Below are 23574 nucleotides of genomic sequence, written 5' to 3'. Positions count from 1 at the left end.
GAACTACTTGACTTACGAGCAGATTTTCCTCATTGATATCGAAAAAACCCTGCTCGAGTAGGAAAAAGCCGCCGACCAAGAAAAGCCCCTTCCTCATTGAGCATGCGTGGTTAAAAAAGAGGTTACTGTGCCTTCAGGTGGAGACAGGACCTCGCAAGGACCAACGAGAACGAGCGCAGACAAACGGACCCGTCAACAGCCCCGGGAGCCGCCGCTCCCGCCGGACAGACGGCAACGGCGCCGGGCACGGAGGGGTTAAACACCCACCTCCACTCGGTGTCCTTCTGCTCACTCCACACCAGGTAGAAGAATCCAGATTTTGCGACAACACTTCTAGCAAACTTAACTTTAAGGTATTTTCTTCCTGTACAGAAGATCCGCACATTGAAATGGATTGAAAACTACTGTTTTGTTTTATTTTGTTTTGTTTTGTTTTGTTTTGTTTTCACACATGTAACCTGGATACAGTATTCATGGGAAAAATCAACACTATTATCCCTATGATAATTTATTGACATACTTAATTATATTGTTTGTTGCCAACACATTATTAGTAACATAAACACAGCAATGTTTTTTATGTCTATATATACAGCTACAAAATATATGTATAAACAGATTATGTCAGAGTTTCTGTTACAGTGGTAAAAGGGGCAAGACACTGTGGTAGCCTGAATGTAATTTCTGTAGCCTATTTACAAACTACATGAAGAAATGTGTTTGTAAACAATTCAGTTGAAAAATCAGAATGTGTCCCTTTGCCACAAATCAAGGTCTCAGCAGAAGCACCTAAATGAGCTATTTATAATTTTGCTGGTGTCGAGACAGGTTAAGGCTTAGTAGCAGCTGGACCATTTCCTGAAGAATAGGGCAAGCTAGCCCTGCAGTTTGTTCAGGAAAAAGCCATGGCTCCATGGAAAAGCGGGCACAGGGCAGAGAACACAGCCCCATGCAATGTGTAAGGGGCCAGAGAGAGAATCAGGCAAGAAAACAGAATGAAGAGAGAGGTGGAAAAATCTCTACACATTTATTAGTTTGGTATCAAAGAGATTTTGGATAAAAACAGTAAGAATTGAGGGAATACAGTCCAGATTTCAGATATTTCTCTTTTGGGGCAAGTGTTGTAACTGCTATGATGCTGTACAGAAATAACTTCTTCCTTTCCCTCCCTGGTATACAACTGGGCCCTTCAGGGAGCAAAAACACCCTAGATGGGATCCACCTGACCTGATTTTGGACACTTAACATGTTGATAATTAGATTTGAATTAGTTGTCTGGACTATCTTCATATCGAAGAAATGGGCAGTTGTATAGCACCATTCCTCTCAGTTAAAGTAATTACTCATAATAGATAGGTCAAATTAATCACTGTCTAGAAATGTTGTTAATCATAAATGGATCCCAAGGTGACTAACAGAGATGTAGATCATAAATGCACAGGGTAATTCAGGCTGGAAAGGACATCCATAAGTCTCCAGTCCAACCTCCTGCTCACTGGGAGCAGACCAGGTTCTTCAGTGTTGTGTCCAGTCAAGTCTTGACCACCTCCAAGGATGGAGATAGCACAACCTGCCTGGGCAGCCTGCTTTCCTGACCAACTGTCCTGATGCAGAAAAAAATTCTTTCTTATATCAAGTCTGTTTCAGTTTGAGCCCGTTGTCTCTTCTCATCCCACTGTGCACCACTGTGAAGAAGGTGGCTCCATCTCCTTGCTCACCTCCCCACAGGCACTGGGGGCTGCTGTTAGGTGTTTCTGAAGCTATCACTTCTTCAGGCTGAACAAGCTCTGGTCCTCAGCATCTTCTCATAGGCCAAGTGCTTCAGCCCCAACCACTTTGGTAGCCCTCCACTGAACTCACCCCAGTTTCCTGTACTGGGGGGTCCAAAACTGGATGCAGTATCTCTAGAATCATAGAATGGTTTGGGTCAGAATGGACTTTTAGAGACCACCTGGACCAACCCCCCCTGCCGTGGGCAGGGATGTCTTTCACTGGATCGGGTTGCTCTGCTCAAAGCTCCGTTCAACCTGACCTTTCAATGATGGGGCATCCACAGCTTCTCTGGGCAACCTGTTCCAGTGCCTCACCATCCGCAATATGAAAAATGTCTTCCTTATGTCCAGTGTAAATCTACCCTCTTTCAGTTTAAAACCATTGCCCCTTGTCCTGTCACTATAGGCCTTGGTAAAATGTCTGTCCCCATCTTTCTTCTAAGTCCTATTTAAGTATTGAAATGCCAAAAGGTCTTCCCAGAGCCTCTCTTCTCTAGGCTGAACAACCCCAACTCTCTCAGCCTTTCTTCATAAGAGAGGGGTCCAGCCCTCAAATCATTTTCATGTTCCTCCTCTGGACCCGCTCTAACAAGTCCATGTCTGTCTTGTCCTCCTCTTGGAGGACTACAGAGCTGGACACAGTACTCCAGGTGGGGTCTCACCAGAGCAGAACAGAGGGGCCGAATCACCTCCTTCTACCTGCTGGCTACACTTCTTTTGATGCAGTGCAGGATATGACTGGCTTTTCCGGGATGCAAGCACACATTGCCAACTCATGTCAAATTTTTCATCTACCAATATCCCCAAGTCCTTCTCTGCAGGGCTGCTCTCAATCCATTCATCACCCAGTCTGTATTGATACTGGGGATTGCCCCAGCCCAGGTGTGGGACCTTACACTTGGCCTTGCTGAACTTCAAGAGGTTCACACTGGCCCATTTTTCAAGCCTGCCAAGGTCCCTCTGGATGACATCCCTTCCCTCAAGTGAATCAGCTGCACCACTCAGCTTGGTGTCATCTGCAAACTTGCTGAGAGTGCACTCAATCCCACTGTCTATGTCATTAATAAAGATACTGAACAGTATCTTAATTAGAGTGGTGTCCCTCAGGGATCTGTATCAGTATCTGTACCGATACACCCTGAGGGACACCACTTGTTACTGATCTCCACTTGGACACCGAGATTTTGACTGCAACTCTTTGAACATGGCCGTTCCGACAATTCCTTATCCATCAAATAGTCCATCCCTCAAACCCGTTCCTCTCCAATTTAGGGTTAAGGATGTTGTGTGGGACCATATCAAAGGCCTTACAGAAATCCAGGTAGATGACATTAGTTGCTCTTCCCTTATCCACCAACCTCCATCGTAGAAGACCACCAGATTAGTCAGGCACAATTTGCCCTTTGTGAAGCCACCTGCCTGCCATCCTGTCATTTAGATGTGGTCTAACGAGCGCTGAATGAAGTAGGGAATAATCACTCCCCTAGACCTACTGGACTCCCAACAACTTTTCCCTGGATGCTGCTGGCTGTCTTTGGTGCCCGGGTGTACTGCTGGCCCACGTTCAGCTTGCTGTCCCCCAAGCAATTCTTCCCACAGCTGCTGCTCCCCTCACCTGTATCACCACCAGAGGGTCTTCCTTCCCAGAGGCAGGATTTTGCATTTGTTCTCGTTGAGTTTAACGAAGTCCCTGTTGGTCCATTTTTTTCCAGCCTGTCTAGGTCACTCTGGATAAAAGCCCTGCCTGCCAGCTTATTGCCCAGTCCCCCCCGTTTGGTATCACCTCCTCCTGGTCACTGATAAAGACATTAAACAAAACAGGTCAGAGCATAAATCCTTATTGGTACTGGCCTCCAAGTAGAACTGCCCTCTGACCCCATCATCCAACCCGTTCTTCACTCATCTGGCTCATAGCATCCTAACATGGATACACTAAGATTATGAGACACAGTATCAAAGCCTTCCTCAAATCAAGACAAGTGTCATCCTGTGCTCTTCCCTTATAAATAAGTCTGGCTGCCTTATCACAGAAGGCAATCAGGGGGGTCAGGCATGACTTGACTGTCGTAAATCCATGCTGATGGTTCCCAACACCTTCTCCACCTTCATGTGCCACAAGTTTGTTCTCAGAGGACTCATTCTATGATTTTCTTATAGTTGCCCAGATCATCTTTTCAGAATTTTTGAAGATGGGTGCAACATTTGCCTTCCTCCAGTTACCAGAGATCTTCCCTGATCTCCATAACTTTTAAAATACCATCGAAAGCAGCCTTGCAAGCACATCAACCACCTCTCTCAGCACTGCAGCCCTGCAGGTCGCATGGACTTGCTTAGCATGAGTCCTCTGAAGTAATCCATGACTTCATCCTCAGCCACAGCTGACTGCACCTCTCCTCCTTGAACCCTCTCTCTAAGCACAGTGGCCTTGGAGACCTTGTCCATGAAGGCTGAGGGAAAGAAGTTATCAAGCCTCTCGAGCTTATGTGTCTGCTGCCACCTGAATCACCCACCACCTTCAGCAAGAGGCCCACTTTTCCTTGGTGCAGTCCCACAGTTTTCTTGCTGACCCTATAGACATAAAACTAGGTATACTGAATTATAACTCTTGTTCATGTCACTGCCTTTAGGTCAAAGGCCGGTTAGGAGCTAAGCACAGTATGCAAAACAGTAGTACTGTGGACATCTACATTGCTCCAGCTTTAGTTGAACAGGTATTTCATTACAAAGATAAATGTATTTGCTGAAGTGTTGAAGATACCTTTTTAAAAAAAGGTTTATTTAGGTGTTTAACGTCTGTCTAAAGTTAAAAAAATACATAGGTTCTGAAGTCCCATCTTGTGATGTACTCAGTGAGTACTATGCACTCAGGAACTGATGTTCTTCGGGTCTAATGTCCTGTAAAATACGTGGTGCCAGTGCCAGCTCCAGTGTTTCTACACCTGCAGAGTAGATATCCTTGCACTGTAACTAAACCAAAATGGTTATTCTATCCATTGAACCGTTTCAACACCTAGTGAGAAAAAGCACCAGTGGATCCTTTCCTTACGATGAGAGGGGCCTAAACTGACAGTCACTGGGGTGAGACACAAAACTGAGCACGTTTTTGCTTAATCTCATGAAACATAAATATGCCATGAGAGTGCCACGGGCACAGGAGGTTATGCAGAGCACTGGTCAGCCATCCTTCCTGGATGGGTCCAGAACCTGCTGGCTTTCAGGACAGGAAGAGCTTAAGTTTGCTGACTTCAGCTAGACTTAAAAAAGTATTTGAACTGAGTGGTGGATTGGCTAGCTAAGTCCAGAATGAATTGTAAATGCATGGCTATTTCACTTGTCTACTCCATTTTGACCAGCAAAGTCTTAAAGGACTTAGAAATCTTCAGCACACTGAAGACACCCTAATAAAATGACGATTGCTTTGGCAAATCTCTTTCTACTGTTGTATTTTCCTTTTTTTTCCCACCTTTTCTCTGCACCTTACAGCCTTAATAGCATCAACTGTCACATACAATGTATTTGTTCAGAGCCCACAGACATTTGGGATATCTAGACACTTTAAAATTGTAACAGTGATCAATAATATACAGCGTGTATGCATTTAATAAACTACCATCACTTAATACTACTTGTACTTTATGTTATAGTTTTACAGTATCCTTAAAAATTTATAAAAATATTATGTCTAATTTATAGCACATGTACATACCAACCTCCACAGGCTAATTTGAGATGCAAGGTTAGTCTGTTACAGCCTGTATAGGTTATAAACCATTCCAAAATTAGCTTACTTTTTAACATCTGCAGGGCAGCACTAATGCACGAAACACACTAGGAGATCCAGAAATATTCTGCATCATGGATAATATGTCAGCATCTGTTCTCACATACTCAATTTTAGCATATAATGTTAAGATGAAAAGTATGAAAATCTTTTGCCTTTGTGAGGGCTTGGTTACACACAGTTACTAAACAAATCAGCTAGTTAATTTGCATTTAATTGAAAGTCCATTGTGTATGCTTAAAATAACATGAGACTGCAAAGCAATGTGGTTTTTCAAGCTAAAGCTGTGACCACTTGATGGTTTGCTCCTCTTGCACTGCTCAGGATCAGGTCTCTTCAAAAAAGCACTGTAACATTTTCTCACAGAAATTTGTGGAAAAAGACTGGGTGGACATAAGACTCCAGATGCTCTGAGTTACCCAGCGATCACGTGCAGCAGGAAAGGGCTAAATTGTAAAACAAAAGGACTTGAGGGTTAAATGATGGCAGGAAATGCCTGAATTCAAAAAGCGTTTCTGTTTAGGATAAGACCTAAGCAACCATGTCAGTCTGTGTCTATGGCTAGCCTGACCTGCTGGGGCCACGCGGTGGGGTCCTGAACCCCTGACAGAACAGACATGCAGGCAGCTGTGGCTCTCTCGTTTCTGTCTAGCCTCAGAAATTTCCCTCAGAAATGAGGGCCTAGGAGTAGATATGGAAGTCAGCACGTGCCTGTGCCTCGTAGCTGGCTGTGCGTCTTCCCCGAGGAATGTGAAAATATGCCTGGGTCTGATAATGTAAACATTACCTTTGCGGTCACACGCTGCTCAAGTAGTGCAAATACCTCGTCCAGTTTGGTCGGAGCACAGAAACCTTCCAGTGGTCCAATGGCACCAGTTCTGTGTCACGGGCATTTCCAGCGGGGAACGCGCAACTGCTCGTCGCTACCAGGGAACGTGGACCCCTCGCCAGCCAAGTGATGGGCAGGAGACTGGCCTTGCACAGGAATTGTGGAACTGAGTTCATGTCTTCAGGTATAACTTTGACCGAGTGCTGCTCCTCATTTGAAAAATGGTGCTAATAATATCGGTATTTTCTGTTTACCTTGTAAACTTTTCCACTTTTTTGGTATGCTTTGGAATTCTGACCAAGTTCTCAGAGTCAACTGGAATTTGTAGGTTTAAAAAAAAACAGGAACAGGAAAGGAGAAAAAGAGCAACGTAGCATTTGGCCATGTTGCTGGCAACGGCCACGTTCTAATAATTGAGATGAAACGTTGACTAATAACAAAAAACCCCATGCAGTACATCATTATTTTGAATGGCTGCAAGAACCCTTTCCTGATCCACTCGTCCATCATGCCAGGACCCTGACCTGGACTCGCCTCATCGCTACGGGCTTCCCAGGAGATGGGCGGGTGGTGCCTGACCTCGGTTGCTGTCAGACACAATCCCCACCCGCTGATCCGACTTCCCTCGACCCCAGCCCTGCCTCATCCCCACAGACACGTCCAGCAACCCGGATTGCTGGCTGGCCCAGTCACCAGCCCCACCTCTCCTCTTTCCTTCTTGTCTGGGTGCCACGGGACTGCACCCTGCCAGGCAGCCGCTGCCCGCGCAGCCCCCCTGCCCTCGTGGGGGATCCCACGGTTGCTGCCTCCGGCCAGGGCCGAGCCGGACAGCAGTCAGCAAGCACAGCCCTGTGTTGAGCACAGAGGCACATACGGGTCCTTGCGTTACAGGTGGTGCCACAGATGTTTTTGGAACTGCTTGTAACTTGTTATGAACCAAATAACCCTCTTTCTTCATTCAACTCTCTTTTTAAAATACATCCTATATAGATCTATATTTCCGCCCCCCAATATGACCTTGTACTCTACTGCATCATGTAAGCCTCGAAGTATTGTAAGCACCTAGTGTTTTGGGTAACGCTGGAGCAGGAACGTGGCTAATTTCTATGTGTATGTACAAAACCAAACATGCATTTGAGGATCAATAAATAACAGAAGTATGACTTCTACCGACTAGAAAATGCCAAAAATGACAATGAAAAAAGGCCAAATGTAGACAGTGTATCTGGCCAACAACTTTTATTGTCTAGCTACATGAAAGTCCTTTACCTCCTCTTGCTGCTCATTATCCTTTAGAATAATTATCCCATTTATGGTGGATTATTTTGTTTACATATATATTAGACTATATATAGCCCAATATGATCATGGGCTATACCCTTGAGAAAAATCAATAGAAAACATCTGCAGATTTTCATTAAATGCTAAAACGCCACTACTATAATTTCACTTATTAAAATGGTTAGTGTCTGTGTGGACATTAACTGTACTCTACTTAAGTTACAGTTTAATTAGCTTTGTAACTTTCGCCAAAGGAAAATTAAATTATCTCTTCCAAAGTTATTTTGTGCCCTTAGCTAAGATTACCCACTGACTCCAAATACAAACTGACTTTAATGGGGCCATACACGAACTAATTTAACTCACTTAAATCTGGCTGGGCTTCAAAGCCAGCTGGTATTTTCCTTGCATGGCTTAGCTGAGAATTCCTCAGTCAGCGAAACCAGGTCTTCCTCTTGCTCCCTCATAATCTGATATGACATCTACCTGCAGGCTTTCTGCACCCTTCACCCTCTTTGAATAGTGAGGAGCACTGGTTTTTAAACCAACAAGATTATAATAAATGTTGATACGAGTCAAATTCTGAAGCTGAAAGAGCTCCCTTTCTGTATCTTGTGTCTATGCTTTCATTGCAAGTAAGTTTAAAGGACTTCTTTCTGTAGAAGTCCTGTTGTAACATGTGACTGTAAACTGCATTATTATCAGTATTTTTATCCATATCCTCATCAACATTTTTAAAGTTTCTAGTATTATTTTTATGTAAGTTTTGTCAAAATTATCTGAATATCAAATTAACTTCTAGCCATCAGTTTCTGATTACAGATAACTATGGAAACATTAGAAGGGTTATAGCAAGCAAATGAATTATTCTTTAGAAAACATTCTTGTGTCTCTAACTCCATGGCCTAAATTTTAAAACGTCAACAGTTATTTTGAATGAGTTACAAACATACCTGGTTTTGAGATAATGTTACAATCAGAAAACACTAAGCAATCACCCTCTGAAAATGTGTCCCTTTTCAGCTATCTATCTCACACAGAAAATTGAAATGTATATACTTAAAACCACGGGCTGATGTTTGAAAATGTAAGATAAGTATAAAATAAATTCTGTTCCTGTTGAAATTCATCTTAAAGTTGACTGACTTCTTTAGGGATAGTATTTTACAAGTTCTTAATGTAACAGCTGGTCAACGAACAAGAAATGCTGCTCTTTTTTTTAAACACAGCATAATATTAAGGATTAACGAGCAGAGAAGTTTCCCTTGAACATTTTCTATGCATTCTACTTCCTCCATTCAAAGCTCCATCCTTTGGTTTGTTTACATCTTCTTCATTAGATTAAGCTAATCCACAAGTATCTTAGTGTATTTATAGAAAATATCATTCCCTCATGGATACCCTTCGCTGATGACAGTAGTTTCTATTTTTACTTGAACGACATATTTACTGAGCACTGGTGTAAGTGTTTAGTTTCAGATTTGTAGCACAGTCAAGGTTTCTTGACCCAACAGCTTTATTAACATATTACTATGGGTGATAATGAAGATGTGAAATACTTGTGTAAAAATTGTGTTTATTCTTACATTTACAAGATTTATACATCTAAAAATCTGCCAGCTTCACTCAGAATGTGCACAGGTTATTTTTCAGTAACCCCCCTGGCAAATATATGCCTGTATTAAAAAAATAAGCAAACACCAATATCCAATTCTTTTTGCAAAACCTGACAAAGATGAGATTTAATTTCATTGCAGGCTAGCCATTACCATGCCCAAAACGTTTCTATAAATGCCTGTATCTAGAGTAGAAGTGTCTCTGTAAGTGGAACTGTCCCCTGTCAGTATTTTGGGAGAGCCCTCTAGTGAGAAGAGAGGAGAATTTTTAGAAGAGGGCTTTTTCTGTCACAACATCACTGAAATACATGACAGACCTACGCTGCAATATGGGAAAATTAAAGGAAAAAAAGGGGCATTTTACTACAATAATCAGAAGTTAGATGCAAAAAAAATCACTGTCATCAGGCCAGGTCAGAGTCCTTTATGGAACTGTGTAAAACATCATTGTCATCTTCTGTGTGTCTTCATTCCTCTTTTCCTAGAGAAAAAAAAAAAAACAAACAAAACAGGTTTCTTATATTTGATGTGCTGCATCTTTTTTTTTTTTAATAGCAAAATCCTGCACACCTTTGCATAAACAGCAGATAGAAAATCCTTATAGAGTTATTTATTCTTCTAGAAAATAATTCAATTTCAGATTAGTGTCTGAGGAAGTTCTGTGTTCTTGCTGTTATCGGCATTTAATGTGAGCCTTACTAAAATCCAGAAAAACTACGTCCATCACCTTCCCTTCATCCACTAGGATTCATCCATTCTGATAAGCTTTACCTTCCTCAGAGGCTGCAGAAGAAAGTGTAAACATAGTCCGTAAAAGGTGTTAAAAACGGGAAACCTTCATTCACTCCATATTACTATACCAGCCACTGAATACAACACTTTGGGCCCCACCCTTCATCCAGTTCTTCCTCCAGTGCACCATGTACTGGCTCATCTCACAGTAGGACATCTTCTCCAGGCTACTGTGAGAGACAGTATCAAAAGCCTTACTGAAATCCAGAACAACTACCTCTCCTGCCTTCCCTTCATCCTCTAGGCAGGTAGAAAAATACCATAGAAGGATATCAAATTACTGAGTGGGACTTTCCCTTTGTGAACCCACACTGACTGTGCTGGACGATTGCATTATTCTTTAAATGCCTATGAATAGCACCCAGTATGATCTTCTCCATAATCTTTCCAGGAACTGAGGTTAGACTAATAGTTCTGTATTTCCTTAGATCTTCCCTCACGCCCTCCTTGTAGATTGGAATAACACCGGCCAACTTCCAGTCAGCAGAGCCCTCCCCAGACTCCCAAGACTTTTGGGAGATGATAAAGAGGATCCTGCCATAACATCCACTAGCTCCTTCAGTACTCTGGGATGAAATCCATCAGGCCCCATGGACTTGTATATATTCAGCTGATCCCTTAGAATTGCAGTATCCACAAATGGAAAATCACTGTTCCCACACTCATGGTCCTCCAACTCAGGGGACTGGGGGCACCTCAAGGTTTATCATTAATATCAAAGACTGTGGTAAAAAAAGCATTAAATGCCTCTGCCTTTTCTTCATCACCATTTGTCAAGTAACCACATTCATCAAGTAACAGTCCAGTATTTTCCTTAGAGTTCCTGTTGCTATGAACATACTTTAAGAAGCCCTTTTTATTGTCTAACACAACACTGGACAGGTTCAACTCTGCTTGAGCTTTGGCCTTCCATGTTTTCTCCCTACACGTGACCTACACCTTTGTGATCTTCCTGCAAAGCCTGATCTCACCTCCAGAAATCATACAATTTCTTTTTCCACCTGAGCTGCAGGAGGAGTTCCCTGTTCAGCCAAGCTGCTCTTCTGCCTTGCTTGCCCGACTTAGGACACCCCAGGACTACCTGCTCCTGGGCTTCTAAAAGGTGATTCTCAAAAACTGACCTGCTCTCATGGACTCCTTAAGCCCTCAGAAGCACATTCCCAGGTGACACTGCAAACTAGTTCTCTTAGTAGCTAAAAGTTTGCTCTCTTGAAATCCAGAATAGCAACTCTGCTGATCTTTAACTCATTACACCAAAAATTTTAAAATACAGTCGCATTCAACCACAATCACATAGTTCAGTCACCAAGTAGGACAAGAAGCAAAGCTCACGTTGTTTTACACCTTAAGTACGGCTGTTCTAGAAACAAAACGAGCGCACTCATGGGGGGAACGGACTTAAAAGAGGGGGCGACCCAGACACAAACCTACCCGCTCCTTAATCACCGCCAACAGCTAGCCCTGCTGAAAACAACGAGACAGCCACAGTTTACTACCATTGCCGTGAGCAGGCAGCGGGGCAGCGACCCCCTATAACTACGCCGGGGCAGGTTTCAAGCCCCGCTACTCCCGCGGAAGCTTCGCCTCAGGGCCGGCCCCCCCCGGCCCGGCCCGGCCCGGCGCGGGGCTCTGACAGACCGCGGCGGGCGCCCCGCTCCCGCTCCCGGGCAGGGCCCCGGGCCGCCCGCCGCCCGCCCCCCGCCCCCCCCCCGCTCGGAGCCCTCTTTTCCCGCTGCCTCGGCGGCGCAGCCGGGATCCAGAGGAAGGAGAGGAAGAATCAGCCGCTTCCCGGCCCCTCACCTGGCGGCTCCCTGCTGAGCTGCGCGTCAACCGGCGCTCGGGCCGCGCTGGCGCCTCCGCTCCGGCGACATCAGCTCCCTCCACCACAGCCGAACCCAGCGCCTCTTCGTCCCGCAGCGCAGCGCAGCGCAGCCCAGCCCGGCCCGGCCCGGCCCGGCCCGTCTCGGCCCAGCCCGTCCCGTCCCGCCCGCGTCGCTGCCGGCCCCGCTCCCTCCCTCCCTGTTTACTTCCCAGCGGCGGAAGCGACGCCAACCGGCCAAAATGGCGGCGGGCGGGCTGCGAGGCGGGACGCCCCGCCCCCTCCGCGCGCGCGGGGCGGGTTCCCGCCGTGATGGCGGCGCCGCCCGGTCCCGCTGAGGGCAGCGGCTGCCGGGGGTCGGGCGGCGCCTCCTCCCGCCGCCTCGCCGGGCTCCGGCCGCTGGCTTCGCCCGGCTGCCGCGGGGCGGGGCGGCGGGGCCCGGGCTGCCTCCTGGAGGCGTCCCGGCCGGGTGCTCGGCGGCCACAAAGGGAGGAGCGAGGTCTAGAGGAGAGCACCGGGGGTAGCGCTGGCGGAGGAGCTGGGTCTTCCTCGCTCACGGAACCGGTTACCTCGGCGATTTGGAAGCCCCGTGTCAGGCTAGCCTGACGAATAAATGGAATGGAGAAAGAAAACAAACCAGCAAAAAACCCAGCAGCTGCTGGGAACGAAGCGTTTGGGGTATGGCCAGGTAAAGAAGAGAAAGTGGGGTGTGACAGTTCCCCCGGGTTTCAAATGCCTTGTCAGGATGTGCCCCGCAAATGTGGGGCACCACTTACCGCTCATTTCCCAGTCCTGTACCTGACAACTTTTTAAAGTCGATATTCCCCCCCAATTATTACCTATTGCAAGCTATAATAAGTAAACTGCTGCTTGAATTTTTAACTTCAGGCTAGTGGGTCATGATCCCAATTCCCATCATTAAGTTTCTTGGAAACAGCCAGATGTGATCCAATGCTTGCCCCAATCTTGAAAAGGCTTTGAAACAGGGTGACAGTTTCAGTGATCTATCAAATGTCATCATCCCTGAGTCCTTTGAGAAGCATTTTGTATAAGAAAAAATTATTCAGCAGCATTTTCTTCCATACTTAAAGTCTGTTAAAAAATATATTTAAAAACAAAACAAAACACCACCTTTCAGTTCTAGCTGAAGCTCCTTGAGATTATTGGTAGGGAAAAAAATATTTGCATAGAAACAGCAATGTTTTTCAGTGAGAAATGTTAATTTTGAGTTTCTATGAGACAGTAATCTTTTCTGGAATTCAGAATCTCTTGAGACATTTACTACAGCCGAGCCCTTATAATTTTGTCTGTATAAATCTACATCCAGCCTTCCGCTTTTCAGGAAATGCAACAAAAAGAGATAAAATGGAGAGAAGAGGTGGGTCATCACCTCACCTTGAGCAGATGAACAAGCATCTCAGACATGCTTGTAATAGCATGTGGTAGCAAATGCATGGCTGTGTGACTTGTTGGGTTACACAGAACAGCTACACAAACCTTGGTAGATAATGAGATGTGTTTATGGCTGCAGCCAATACTGTTAAGAAATCTGAAGGAATTGTTTTGCTGTCCCCACCTGGAAATGTTCAGTGTCTGCCACTCTCACTGTTTAGGAATTCTCTTTTCGGCCCCATGTTCTGTTGGTAATGGCTGGCTCTCTAGAGGTGGGAAGATAACAGCCCCCAGTTACAGGTTCTGCTAATGACAAGTTATATTTGCAGGGATATAACTTGCAGGGTGCTGGAGATGTGGGAGAGGAAGGTGGACTCTGACTGCCAGGGGCTCACCCAGAGCTGGGGAGAAGGATCTATTACTTATGAATGAATGCAGAATGAGCAATTGATGCTGCTTCTGGTTGCTTCCCTTAATATTTTCAGGCAACATGATGATGATGGTGTGATGTGACTGATCCACGTCATGTGAAGTCAGCAGAAATATCTTATCAGCAACATTAGTGCTCTGATGAAATTCTGGTGTCTGCAGAAAAAAAGAAGTAACATCTTGTGGCCCCAAAAAATTTTTTCAACTCAACTGCTTTGTGATCACCATGGCGAAGACAGCCTCCTACCATCCCACTTCCCACAAGTTCTCCATACACGAACAACAGGCAATAAGATACTATCTGTTCAGTAGATAAGCAGCCATGGGGAGACAATGGTGAGTGACCAAGTGACCTGATGTGTTGGCTGTGTGCTGTCTAAGAGAGAAGCCAGCCTCCTGCTTCATGAGCGCCCGGGAAAGAGAGTCTGTGGCCATGAACCACAGTCGGCAGCCAGGACAGCCAGCAGCCTCACTCGGGCACTGCCTGACTTGTGCGTGGTCCTCCTCCTGATGGTGTTCATGCTCCTCGGACACAGACCTGTTGTGTTGTGTTGTGTTGTGTTGTGTTGTGTTGTGTTGTGTTGTGTTGTGTTGTGTTGCAGACCAGGCTTCCAAGAGCATGCCTTGTCTGCCCAGGGAAACCCAAGGGATGTTTTCTTCAAGTGCAGCAGCTAGGCTTTGGACAGCCTCGCCTCATGCTTCTTTTCACTTTGGCAATGAGGAACAAGTTTCCATCCTCAGGTTTTCATTTAGAAACCTATTGTTGAACAACTCCTATTTTAATGGAGTGGTGTCTCAAACAGTATTACATTGGTATAAAGCCTTCAGATGAAGTCTGGTGTCCACTTAAACTTAGGGTATGGTAGCCAGCAGCTCTGTAGCTGCTGTAGCTACGAAGATCTGCAACCGAAATGATGGCAGCTTTTTAATACGTAAAAGAAGCTCATATATTTTTATACCAGGCATAAACCATGCTTTTGTTTTTAATTTTCATTAATCTGCAAAACTGATAATTAGTCTAACAGAACGTCATGCTGTTTATTAAATGTAAATAAATTAACCTATATACAGAAAGGATCATTTCCTTTGCATAAGCAACACCAAAACGATGAGCAACTCTGCAAAGAAAGGGCAATAAGGCCCTCATGCACAAAGCCTGCAGCTTCAAAGGTAAAAAGTGAAAAAGCTCCCAAGTCCTTATGTCGCACGACAACCTGCTGTTGACCCATCAGTGACAATCACTATGACAGCAGGGCTATCCTACGGATGAATACACCAAATGAAGAGACTCCTGTAGGCTGCAGTTCCATTGGCTTCAAGAGAACGATGCTAAGGTATAAAGTTTTGGATTTGTGAACATGGTCATCCTGTGGTGTCAGCACAGGAATATGTGCTCAAAATATAATACATTCAGTAGCATACCCAGAATACAGTATAAGTAATATTCACCCTATCTTATTTCGATAACAACCAAAATAATTCTGTTTGTGGAGTTTTCCTGAGTTAATACCTTTGGGACCTGAAGTTCAAACCTAGTCAATAGGATCTGTAAGATTAATTTGAAATACAAATAAACATAATTAATAATCTGACAAGCAGTTCTGCAAACAACACAGACTTCAGGAAGAGGTTTGAAAGAAGACATATGGTACTATTCAACAGACAGGTGCTGACATGAAAGAAAATTTAAAAAGCTAGTTTCATTTAAGTCTATCACAAAATCAACTTACACTTCTGTAATACCAAAACTTGCTTGTTAAGCATCAATCCATTTACTGGGGCAGTAATTTATCCCACAGGGAGAAGCAAAAGGACCAAAGTTGGAAGAGTAAGTGCAATATTTAACTATGTTTATTCAAGAGGACAAGACCAAGATCATGCCACATATTCCTTGCAAATGTCCACTTTTGGAAAAAGTAATCCATAGATGATCTTGGGTCCTGCTCTCACAAATCCCACATGGAAGCCAGTTTAGGCAAAACCAGAGGCATGAGTGAATCTTTTTTCACTACCACAAAGCCATTACACGGATGATACATTTTAGTTTTATTCCAGGAATTCTGAAAAAAGCTTCACACAAGTCCTACTACAGGAAAGCAATGCGACTCTCCTACATCAACAGATTAAGTAGTAGAAATGATTCTCAGGGTGCAACTTTCTGATGATTTTCTCTACAAAGTCAGGAACACCTGAGTGGTATGAGAAATTATAACAACTGAGAAATAGAAGAAATTGTGATAGAGGTGAGATACAAGAAGTTACAACAATTACTATTGAAAAGTTGGAAAGAATTTATGTATCCTTTGTGCCTTTAAAATGTTTTTAATAGAAATATACCTGAAAATTACTGAGTAAATATATCATCTGAAGTTAGAGTACAAATATAATAACATGCTTAAAGACACTTTCTAATATTAGACTGAAGTGAATCAAGCTTTACTACTATATTTGGATTCTGATAAGCTTCACCTTCCTCAGTGGATACAGAAGAAAATGTAAAAATACTATGTAAAAAGTGTTAAAAATGTTAAAATGCTATACCAGCCATCCATACAATTATTAATAGATTTTTTGGCTTGGTAAGAATTAATGAAAATATCTAGTTCTTAATTTTACCTTAATTACATCTTATGAAGAAAATCTTAAAAAATAAAAGAAGGAAAACTGTATTCTACAATCCTTTCTCTAAAAATAGGTTTAGTGGTTTTCTTTGCGAAGTAATCGAAGTTGCCTCCACAGCATGACCAAGAAGAAACAATGTCTGTGCTCCCTCTTCTGGTTCTGCAGCGGCGTTGACCTAAACAAATCCTAACCTATCAGGGCTGGGGCCTGTGCAGGACAGAGAGAACAGAAACGTAAACCACTGTACTGCTTCATCTTCCTTAACGAGAAAAATTAAAAGTTGTTTCAAATGGAAATTAGAATAGTTAAAAAATTATTCCCAAACTTCCTGAAAGTTTTTTTCCAAGATCTGGCAGTTGAAATATTTAAAAATGCCCTGCACAATGGATGACAGCACTTTTTCAGTATTTATAATAGTGCAGTAATTTTTAATAATCCAATCAGTTACAGAAATTCTGATCTCTGTGGTTGTCAATCTGAAAATTTTAAAATAATAGTTTATCTAATAAATTTTTCACAAAGAAGATTTAAATAACCTTTTTAATACTAAAATTAGATCCTTTTAAAATTATCTAATTCTAAACGAAATAACTCTCCCAAAGCAAACAGTAACAGAAATAAAAGATAGCCTCATCCTTTCAGGAGCAATTTATTTGTATATTTCTGTAGGAAGAACTCATACAACCAAGACTTCGCAGCTTCACCATATGTGATTCTGTATACAGTAGTCTATTGTGAAGAAGAATTGATAGTGTAAACAATACGACTTTCACCTCAAATATGACAGAAGGTATCCTTTAAAATTCTTTGGCAGTGTTTCTGATACACTCAACATGGAGCTCTTACATCTCTAGTATGAAGCCATCTTTGCTGGGTTAGTCACGTGGCTTGTCAGAGCAGTTTTTAATGACGGCTGGTGTAGAGTTTTAACTGAAAAGACTATTTATTTATAATCAAAAAAGTAAAGTAGTGGTTTCAATGGATAAAGTACATTCTGCCACTTGTGATTATTCTTCTCATTTACTACCAGTTCAGTTATGATCTTAGCTAGCTGAGCCATATCAGAGGCAAAGGTGATTCATAGTGTGGCTCAGGAACACTGTATCTCCAGCATGGCCTATCCTGCACAAATGCTGGCTTGGAAAAATAATTTTTCTCTACACATGTTCAGTTTAACAGGAAGGTGGGCTGGACATAAGGGGTAGCATGAAGGGCAAAATCAAGATCCTGCTTGCATCCTCTGATAGTTTCTGTATGTCTAACACCTGAAATGGAAAGGATACTGTGTCTTCTATTTCTGCATAGGATTTGGATAGGAAAATACACTAGGCAGTGCCAACTCAAAATCTGCCACTCCAGGAGCCAACAGTCCACGTGCTGTGCAACGTGGCCCAAAACTGTAGGCTTATGGCCAAAAATGGGGCTGAGCATTAGCTGGTGTATAAGACGCCCAGTAGGCAGGAGTGTGGAAATAACATTTGGGATGGACCTACTTAATTACTAGGAAGCCAGCCTCCCTTCCTTAGCAGTAAATCCCACACATAGAGCATGTGCTTCATGACACAAAAGATGAGACCGCGGCGTCATCAGCATCACAGCTGCCTCCAGCCGCACCCAGGCTCTTGGAGCCACCATGTTCCTGCAAGGCACGGGGGCCTCACAGCTGCCTCCATCACAGCAGTTTACCCAAGGGACTTGGGGAATGGGGGTGGCCACTTACCCCATGTGCAGGCACAAATCCAGGCATGGCTCTGCCCCATAATTGTTTGCTCACACAGACCCAAATGACACAGCTGGTACTTGCTGACTGCACTGAGAAGATTTCTGGAAGATGAAGCTCTGCCGGTTGGTGTCATAGGGGCAAAGTTATGAGCTATAGCTTTCGTTTCCTGCTCCACCACATTTTGGGAAGAGAAGGTATTAATTACACTGTGGGCTCTTTCCCAGTCATCCCACAGGCACAAGCAGGGGCCAAGCTTAATTTTGCTGCCATTGGCAAAGTGGAGCAATCCTGTCCCCATGTTAGTACAAGCTAATGAGAAAGTACACAACAAGCTGTCCCTGCGTTAGTACAAACTAATGAGGTTCCACAACATGAGCATCTTGTATTACAAAACCGACCCATCTTATTTTTTAAGACACAGGGCCATGTAGAGATACACAATATAGACTTAGCATAATGTGACTTTAGAAGTGTGATATACGTTGTTAAATATCCACTACTGGTACTGTCTCTATATTTAAATGATAATAAAAAACACAGAGTTTGTATATTTGACTTTTGACTGTAACAACTTGTTCTGACCTTGGCTTTCAAGAAAACCTGTTAAACAACTGCTGTGTCAGTTCAAAAATGCAACGTTCAATTCTATGACTTGCAATCTCCGACTAAATGCTACATGCACCAGCTACAAATACTTCAAACACCTGTGGCTTTGGGACACTGTCAAAAGCCATTCATAGAATTGAGGGATAGTTGAGGTTGGAAGGGACCTCTGGAGGTCATCTGGTCCAACCTCCCTGCTCCAGCAGGGCCACGTAGAGCCCTTTTCTCCAGCTGTATCACCTATCTTCTTCCTGCAGCAACAGAAAGCAGGAGAGATACACAATCCTATAGCTTTGGCCTGTTGTATAGAAAGACCATGGTCACGGTAAGTCATCTAATGTCCACAGCATATTTAATGATTAAATTTCTGGGGTTTCAAGGTTAGAGGAAGACATTCAGATCTTAAAGACCATCTGGTCTGAGAGCTTTTACAGTTTTTAAGCAGTGATAGCTCAGTTTGATTCAATTCACTATGCAGGAGTCAACAGTAAAAAAGTAAAGGACTAAACATTCATATAAAGATTGATCGTTTTGAGACACAGTCCAGTAAGAGTAATACAAAGGTGACCTGCTGCTCTGTTGAAGCATTAGTAGGTGTATTTATGAGGAAAGGCAGAAATGCCTCAGCTTTCGGACACTCGGGAATTGACAGAAATTTGCTATTTGTCAAGGAGAGAAGGGGGAGTCTTCAGGTCTGGATCCATTCTGTGACATTGTCCTCAAAACTCACACTGATGCCTCCTGAGATGAAACTCACTACAGAGTACACAAGAAGTATCAAGAAGAATATGATTTGACTCTTCTACACAGAGCAAAGTCAGTACATCTACAGATGTACATCTACACATATCTAAAGAGCAACTAAGAGCAAAACCCAAATCTCAGTTAAGGTAGAAACTAAAAATCTGAACAACATACAAAAATGTTTTTGTTCCATCAAGCCATGCTGATGTCATCCAGTTTTATCAGCCCTGCTGTTTTAACCCGTGCATTGATGCTAGGGGGCCGTGGTGTGCTGCAAGAACTTGGCACCCTTGATCTCCAGATCATCCACTCAGATATATCTGAGGCCTGTAACACTTAAATGCTTTTTCTGGGAGACACTAAGGGCCTCAAGTCTGGAACTGGCAGATTACATCTGCTGCGCAAAAACAGAATCCCATTTAACTCTAGTAGAAAACCTACAATCAGAGATGAATGTTTAAATCCAATTGCAAACGCAATTGCATTTTCCTAAATAAAAAGATGTAGTGTTAGAAGGATAGATTGAAGAATTTCACATCATAGATCAGTTTGGCAGCTTCAAAAAGATTAAACTCTTAAAAAAAAAAAAAAAAAAAACCAAACAAAAAACCAAACCCGAACATGCAAAAAAATAAAAAAGAATTAACCTTTTTTCTGTATGACATAAACACTGACTGATGAAGGTAGGTAGGATAGGTTTGGCAAAAAGATGGATGTGCCCAAAAGTTATTCTCTTCCACAACTACTGTTTTTATTAAAAAATTAAAGGTTAAAAACAGTTAAAAAGAGATCTGTGGACATTTTAAAAAATGTCAGCTTTGAAAGAAAAATCTGTAACACTTAAAAATTGCAGCTTTACACACTAACAAAGATTGTTTATGAGCACAAGCGCAATAGCTTTGGAAGGGAGTCAGCAGAAATAAAATCTCTGAAATCTCAAAAAGGCTTGATATCTCTGTCTTTGGCTGGTAACATTCAACTCTCACATGAGTAGATGAGACAATAAAAATGTGAATAAATACAACCCATTATTTTTAGACATCAAAGGTCACTAAATTGAGTTAGATAAGACTACTGCAAACTAAGCACACACCAAACCCATGAACTTTGAGAGTTATTATACATGAAAACATCTATACTACTCTGAAGAACTCAGAGTTTTTACAAGCCAACAGGGCTACTAGGAATCTGCAATTCTGATGCATGAATAAATAAGCGAATTAGATTTGTATTACTTTATTAATATAAAAATTTATTTATATTTTAAGATTATTGATCTTAAAATGCACTTTTTATATTAATCCACAGAATATATATTTCTAAGAACCCTATTATTTCATTTCTATTGAATGTTTGGTATCCATAGTGCATACACATGATATAGAATATCACTATCGTTTAGCAACAGAAACTGATTATTTAAATGAAGGTGTTAAATTGTTGAAACCTAAGGAGAAAGTGTTCGGGTTTTCTTTAGCTGCTTTCCAATCTTTTCAGATTCATTTTTTTCCTTGTTATCTTCTTCAGGGTTTTAATTGCACAGGTAGGGATGAAATTTAGTATATGTTTTATTTTCCTTTGGACAGTTCATGAATTTTACATTGAACAGCTACAGGAGAAATAGAAACTTATTTGTTGCACAGAAAAATTACACTGTAGAAGTCAATACTTGCTTTGACCCTTTGCACAGCTTCTCTATTAAGTTGCATTAAATTAAATATGATCTTCAGGATTTTTTTCAGTTAAAATACTAACTTCACACGTGACTAAAGTTTAAGAAAAGACTATTCTTTATTTTGTGTTTTTAAAAATTTTATAAATAGTTTTACTTGGTACTCCCCTAGTTCCTGATATGAAATTAAATTAACATTGCCTAAAAGATGCTACAGAACATTGCAGTCACTTCTGAAGATGTGGGATCTAAATCTTTATAAGGCCTTGAATTTCAAGTCTGCAAACTCTAGAACTGGGAATGTCAGCAGTATCTATTTATTTATTTATTTATTTATTTTAGTTACTATGAATATTGCCACACAAGTGTCGTAACAGCATATTTCTATCAACCCAGTAATGTTCAAAAATTACCACATGCAACAAGTTTTATCCAGTGCATAAAATGTATTCATGAAATCCTTTTGCTAATCACAGATTTCATTTACTTATAGCACTGTGCTTCTGAATGGCTGGAAAGCAGTTTAGAAAATGGAATGTCAAACACAGAGAAGCTGCTACCATGGTTATATCCATACATTTATGTGGGGAAGTCTTTGAGACTGTGTTTTCTTGCTCGCCGTTGTATATTCAAGGATCAAAGGTAATTACAAAGATGAGAGTGCAGTGGACTGACACAGTGCTTGCCTGAATTACTTCCACTAGACACTGGCTTTTGCAAAGGATTAAAGGACAGATCCAAACCCAAATTTAGATTCTTATCACAATGCCTAATTTCTATGTGCCCATCCCTTCAAAGCCCCATCAGAATCCCAAGCTCAGTGACCCCTTCTACATGTTCAGCGGGAGTTAACTTACAAGTTGGTGACTGTGAACCAAGGACTTTTTAGATGTCTACAGAGCAGTCTCCAGAGAATTTCAGGCTCTGGTGATTTTCTGTCTACTGACAAGATGTGCTGTTCATTCTCCAACACGTAAGGAAACCAAAGTGCATCTTGTAATTGGGAAGTCCTCACTGAAGTACCTACTAAGCTGGCAGCTAATTTGGTTGGCTTGCTGCACTCTCCAGTTTTCAACAAACTTTCAAGGAGGATAATCAAGCCTCAAATAATCACATGCAGGCATCGTTAGCCTCCTCCAGTTCTTACTTAGCTGTCTCAGATACTGGGTTTATTGTCAGTCTCTCTGCTGAGGTCAAGTGCTTCTCAGTGGCATGGAAAATTGTAAATAAGGGTTGTAACTGCCAAAGGACCCTTGCGCCGTTACAGATGCAGCAAAGTAAAGTTGAGCAGTTTCAAACAGAAGTACTAGTGGTCCGTGGTGGGTTCCCATGAGCAGTAATAACCCGGGGACGGATCTTGAAGGAGTTCCCACGCTGGGAGAACAGACAGGCATCCTACCTTATTTCCAAACATGTCTTCTCATCTTCACCCTAGCTATTAAGGGCTCTTTCTGCTGTTATTCCAACTGCATTAGAAAGGTAGGACTTCAGGATGCTCATAAATTGACAGGTCAGCCAAGACCATGGTTGCCATCTAATGTCAATTATCTCAAGTTCCTCTCTATCTGAGATAACAAGGCAGGCAGCTTAAGAGTCATCCCCTCTGCCTTGAGAAAGAGCGAACAATCTTGAAACACCTGTGTTCATCAACTGTGCAGAGCACCTCACTTGGGAGCTTGGGTGAGACACCCATCTTTCAGAAGCCCACCAGACTGACCGAGGTACGTTCACTGTGGACATTTTCTTTCAGCACCCGGTTAACCCCACGTACCAGTGAAAGTAGCAGCATACGTTAACTTTTCACGGGAAGGCCCCGACACTGGTAAGCACTGTTTTTTCAGGGTACTAGTCCATGCACCCCGACTGCTGTTGTCTTTGGCAGTGACCGAGCATCTGTGTGGGCTCAGCTCCTCTGTCGGGTCCACTCTTTGTGGCCCGAACTGGCCGGAGAACCCCCCAACACGGGTGGGTGTCAGCATCCACCAGCCCACAGCACTGCCCCACCCCACGCAGGGCAGGCGTCGCGAAGGCACAGAACTTTGCTGACAACTCGCGTGTTTTCAGAGACTTTTTGTTTTTACTCCGACCTTTAAAAAAAAAAAAAAATTATTTGTCCTGTCAGTTGCAAACATTTACGGAAGTTCACGCCGGAGGGCGGAGGAATGGAGCACTCGTGCCTTCCCCAGAGCGCACTTCCTTATTACAGCGCTCTCCCGTCTCCCCCGGGGGCCGGGGGACCGCTCTCCCCTCACGGGAACGGAGATTCCCCTCCGCGGGCCGCCCCTCAGCGCCGCCGCCATCTCCGTCCCCTCCTGCCCTTCCTTCCCGCCCGGCCGGCCCCGCCTCCCGGCAGGCCCCGCACGCCACCCTCTCCTCGCGAGACTCCTTATTCTCGCGACAGCGGGGAGCCGCCATCTTACCTGCTCGCCCGCTCGCTCCGTCTGGCGCTGCGGCTAAGGGGAGAAGAGAAGGGGGGCGGAGGGGGGGGGTGGGGAGGCC

General features: G+C 43.2%; 2 long non-coding RNA genes across 2 annotated transcripts; both read right to left on the bottom strand.

Moving 5' to 3' along the window:
• Nucleotides 1-9222: 9222 nt before the first annotated feature.
• Nucleotides 9223-12049, bottom strand: LOC116963322. The gene is made up of 2 exons (XR_006166812.1): nucleotides 11872-12049; nucleotides 9223-9760 (listed from the first exon to the last, which is right to left on the bottom strand). It is a non-coding gene; the product is annotated as an uncharacterized LOC116963322 (long non-coding RNA).
• Nucleotides 12050-21370: 9321 nt separating this feature from the next.
• LOC116963323 lies at nucleotides 21371-23574 on the bottom strand. The gene is made up of 2 exons (XR_004408090.2): nucleotides 23496-23574; nucleotides 21371-23162 (listed from the first exon to the last, which is right to left on the bottom strand). It is a non-coding gene; the product is annotated as an uncharacterized LOC116963323 (long non-coding RNA).

Source organism: Tyto alba, unplaced genomic scaffold, assembly GCF_018691265.1.
Source record: "Tyto alba isolate M040663 unplaced genomic scaffold, T.alba_DEE_v4.0 Super-Scaffold_45, whole genome shotgun sequence".
Lineage (NCBI taxonomy): Eukaryota > Metazoa > Chordata > Aves > Strigiformes > Tytonidae > Tyto > Tyto alba.
This window is presented reverse-complemented; position numbering and strand designations above follow the sequence as displayed.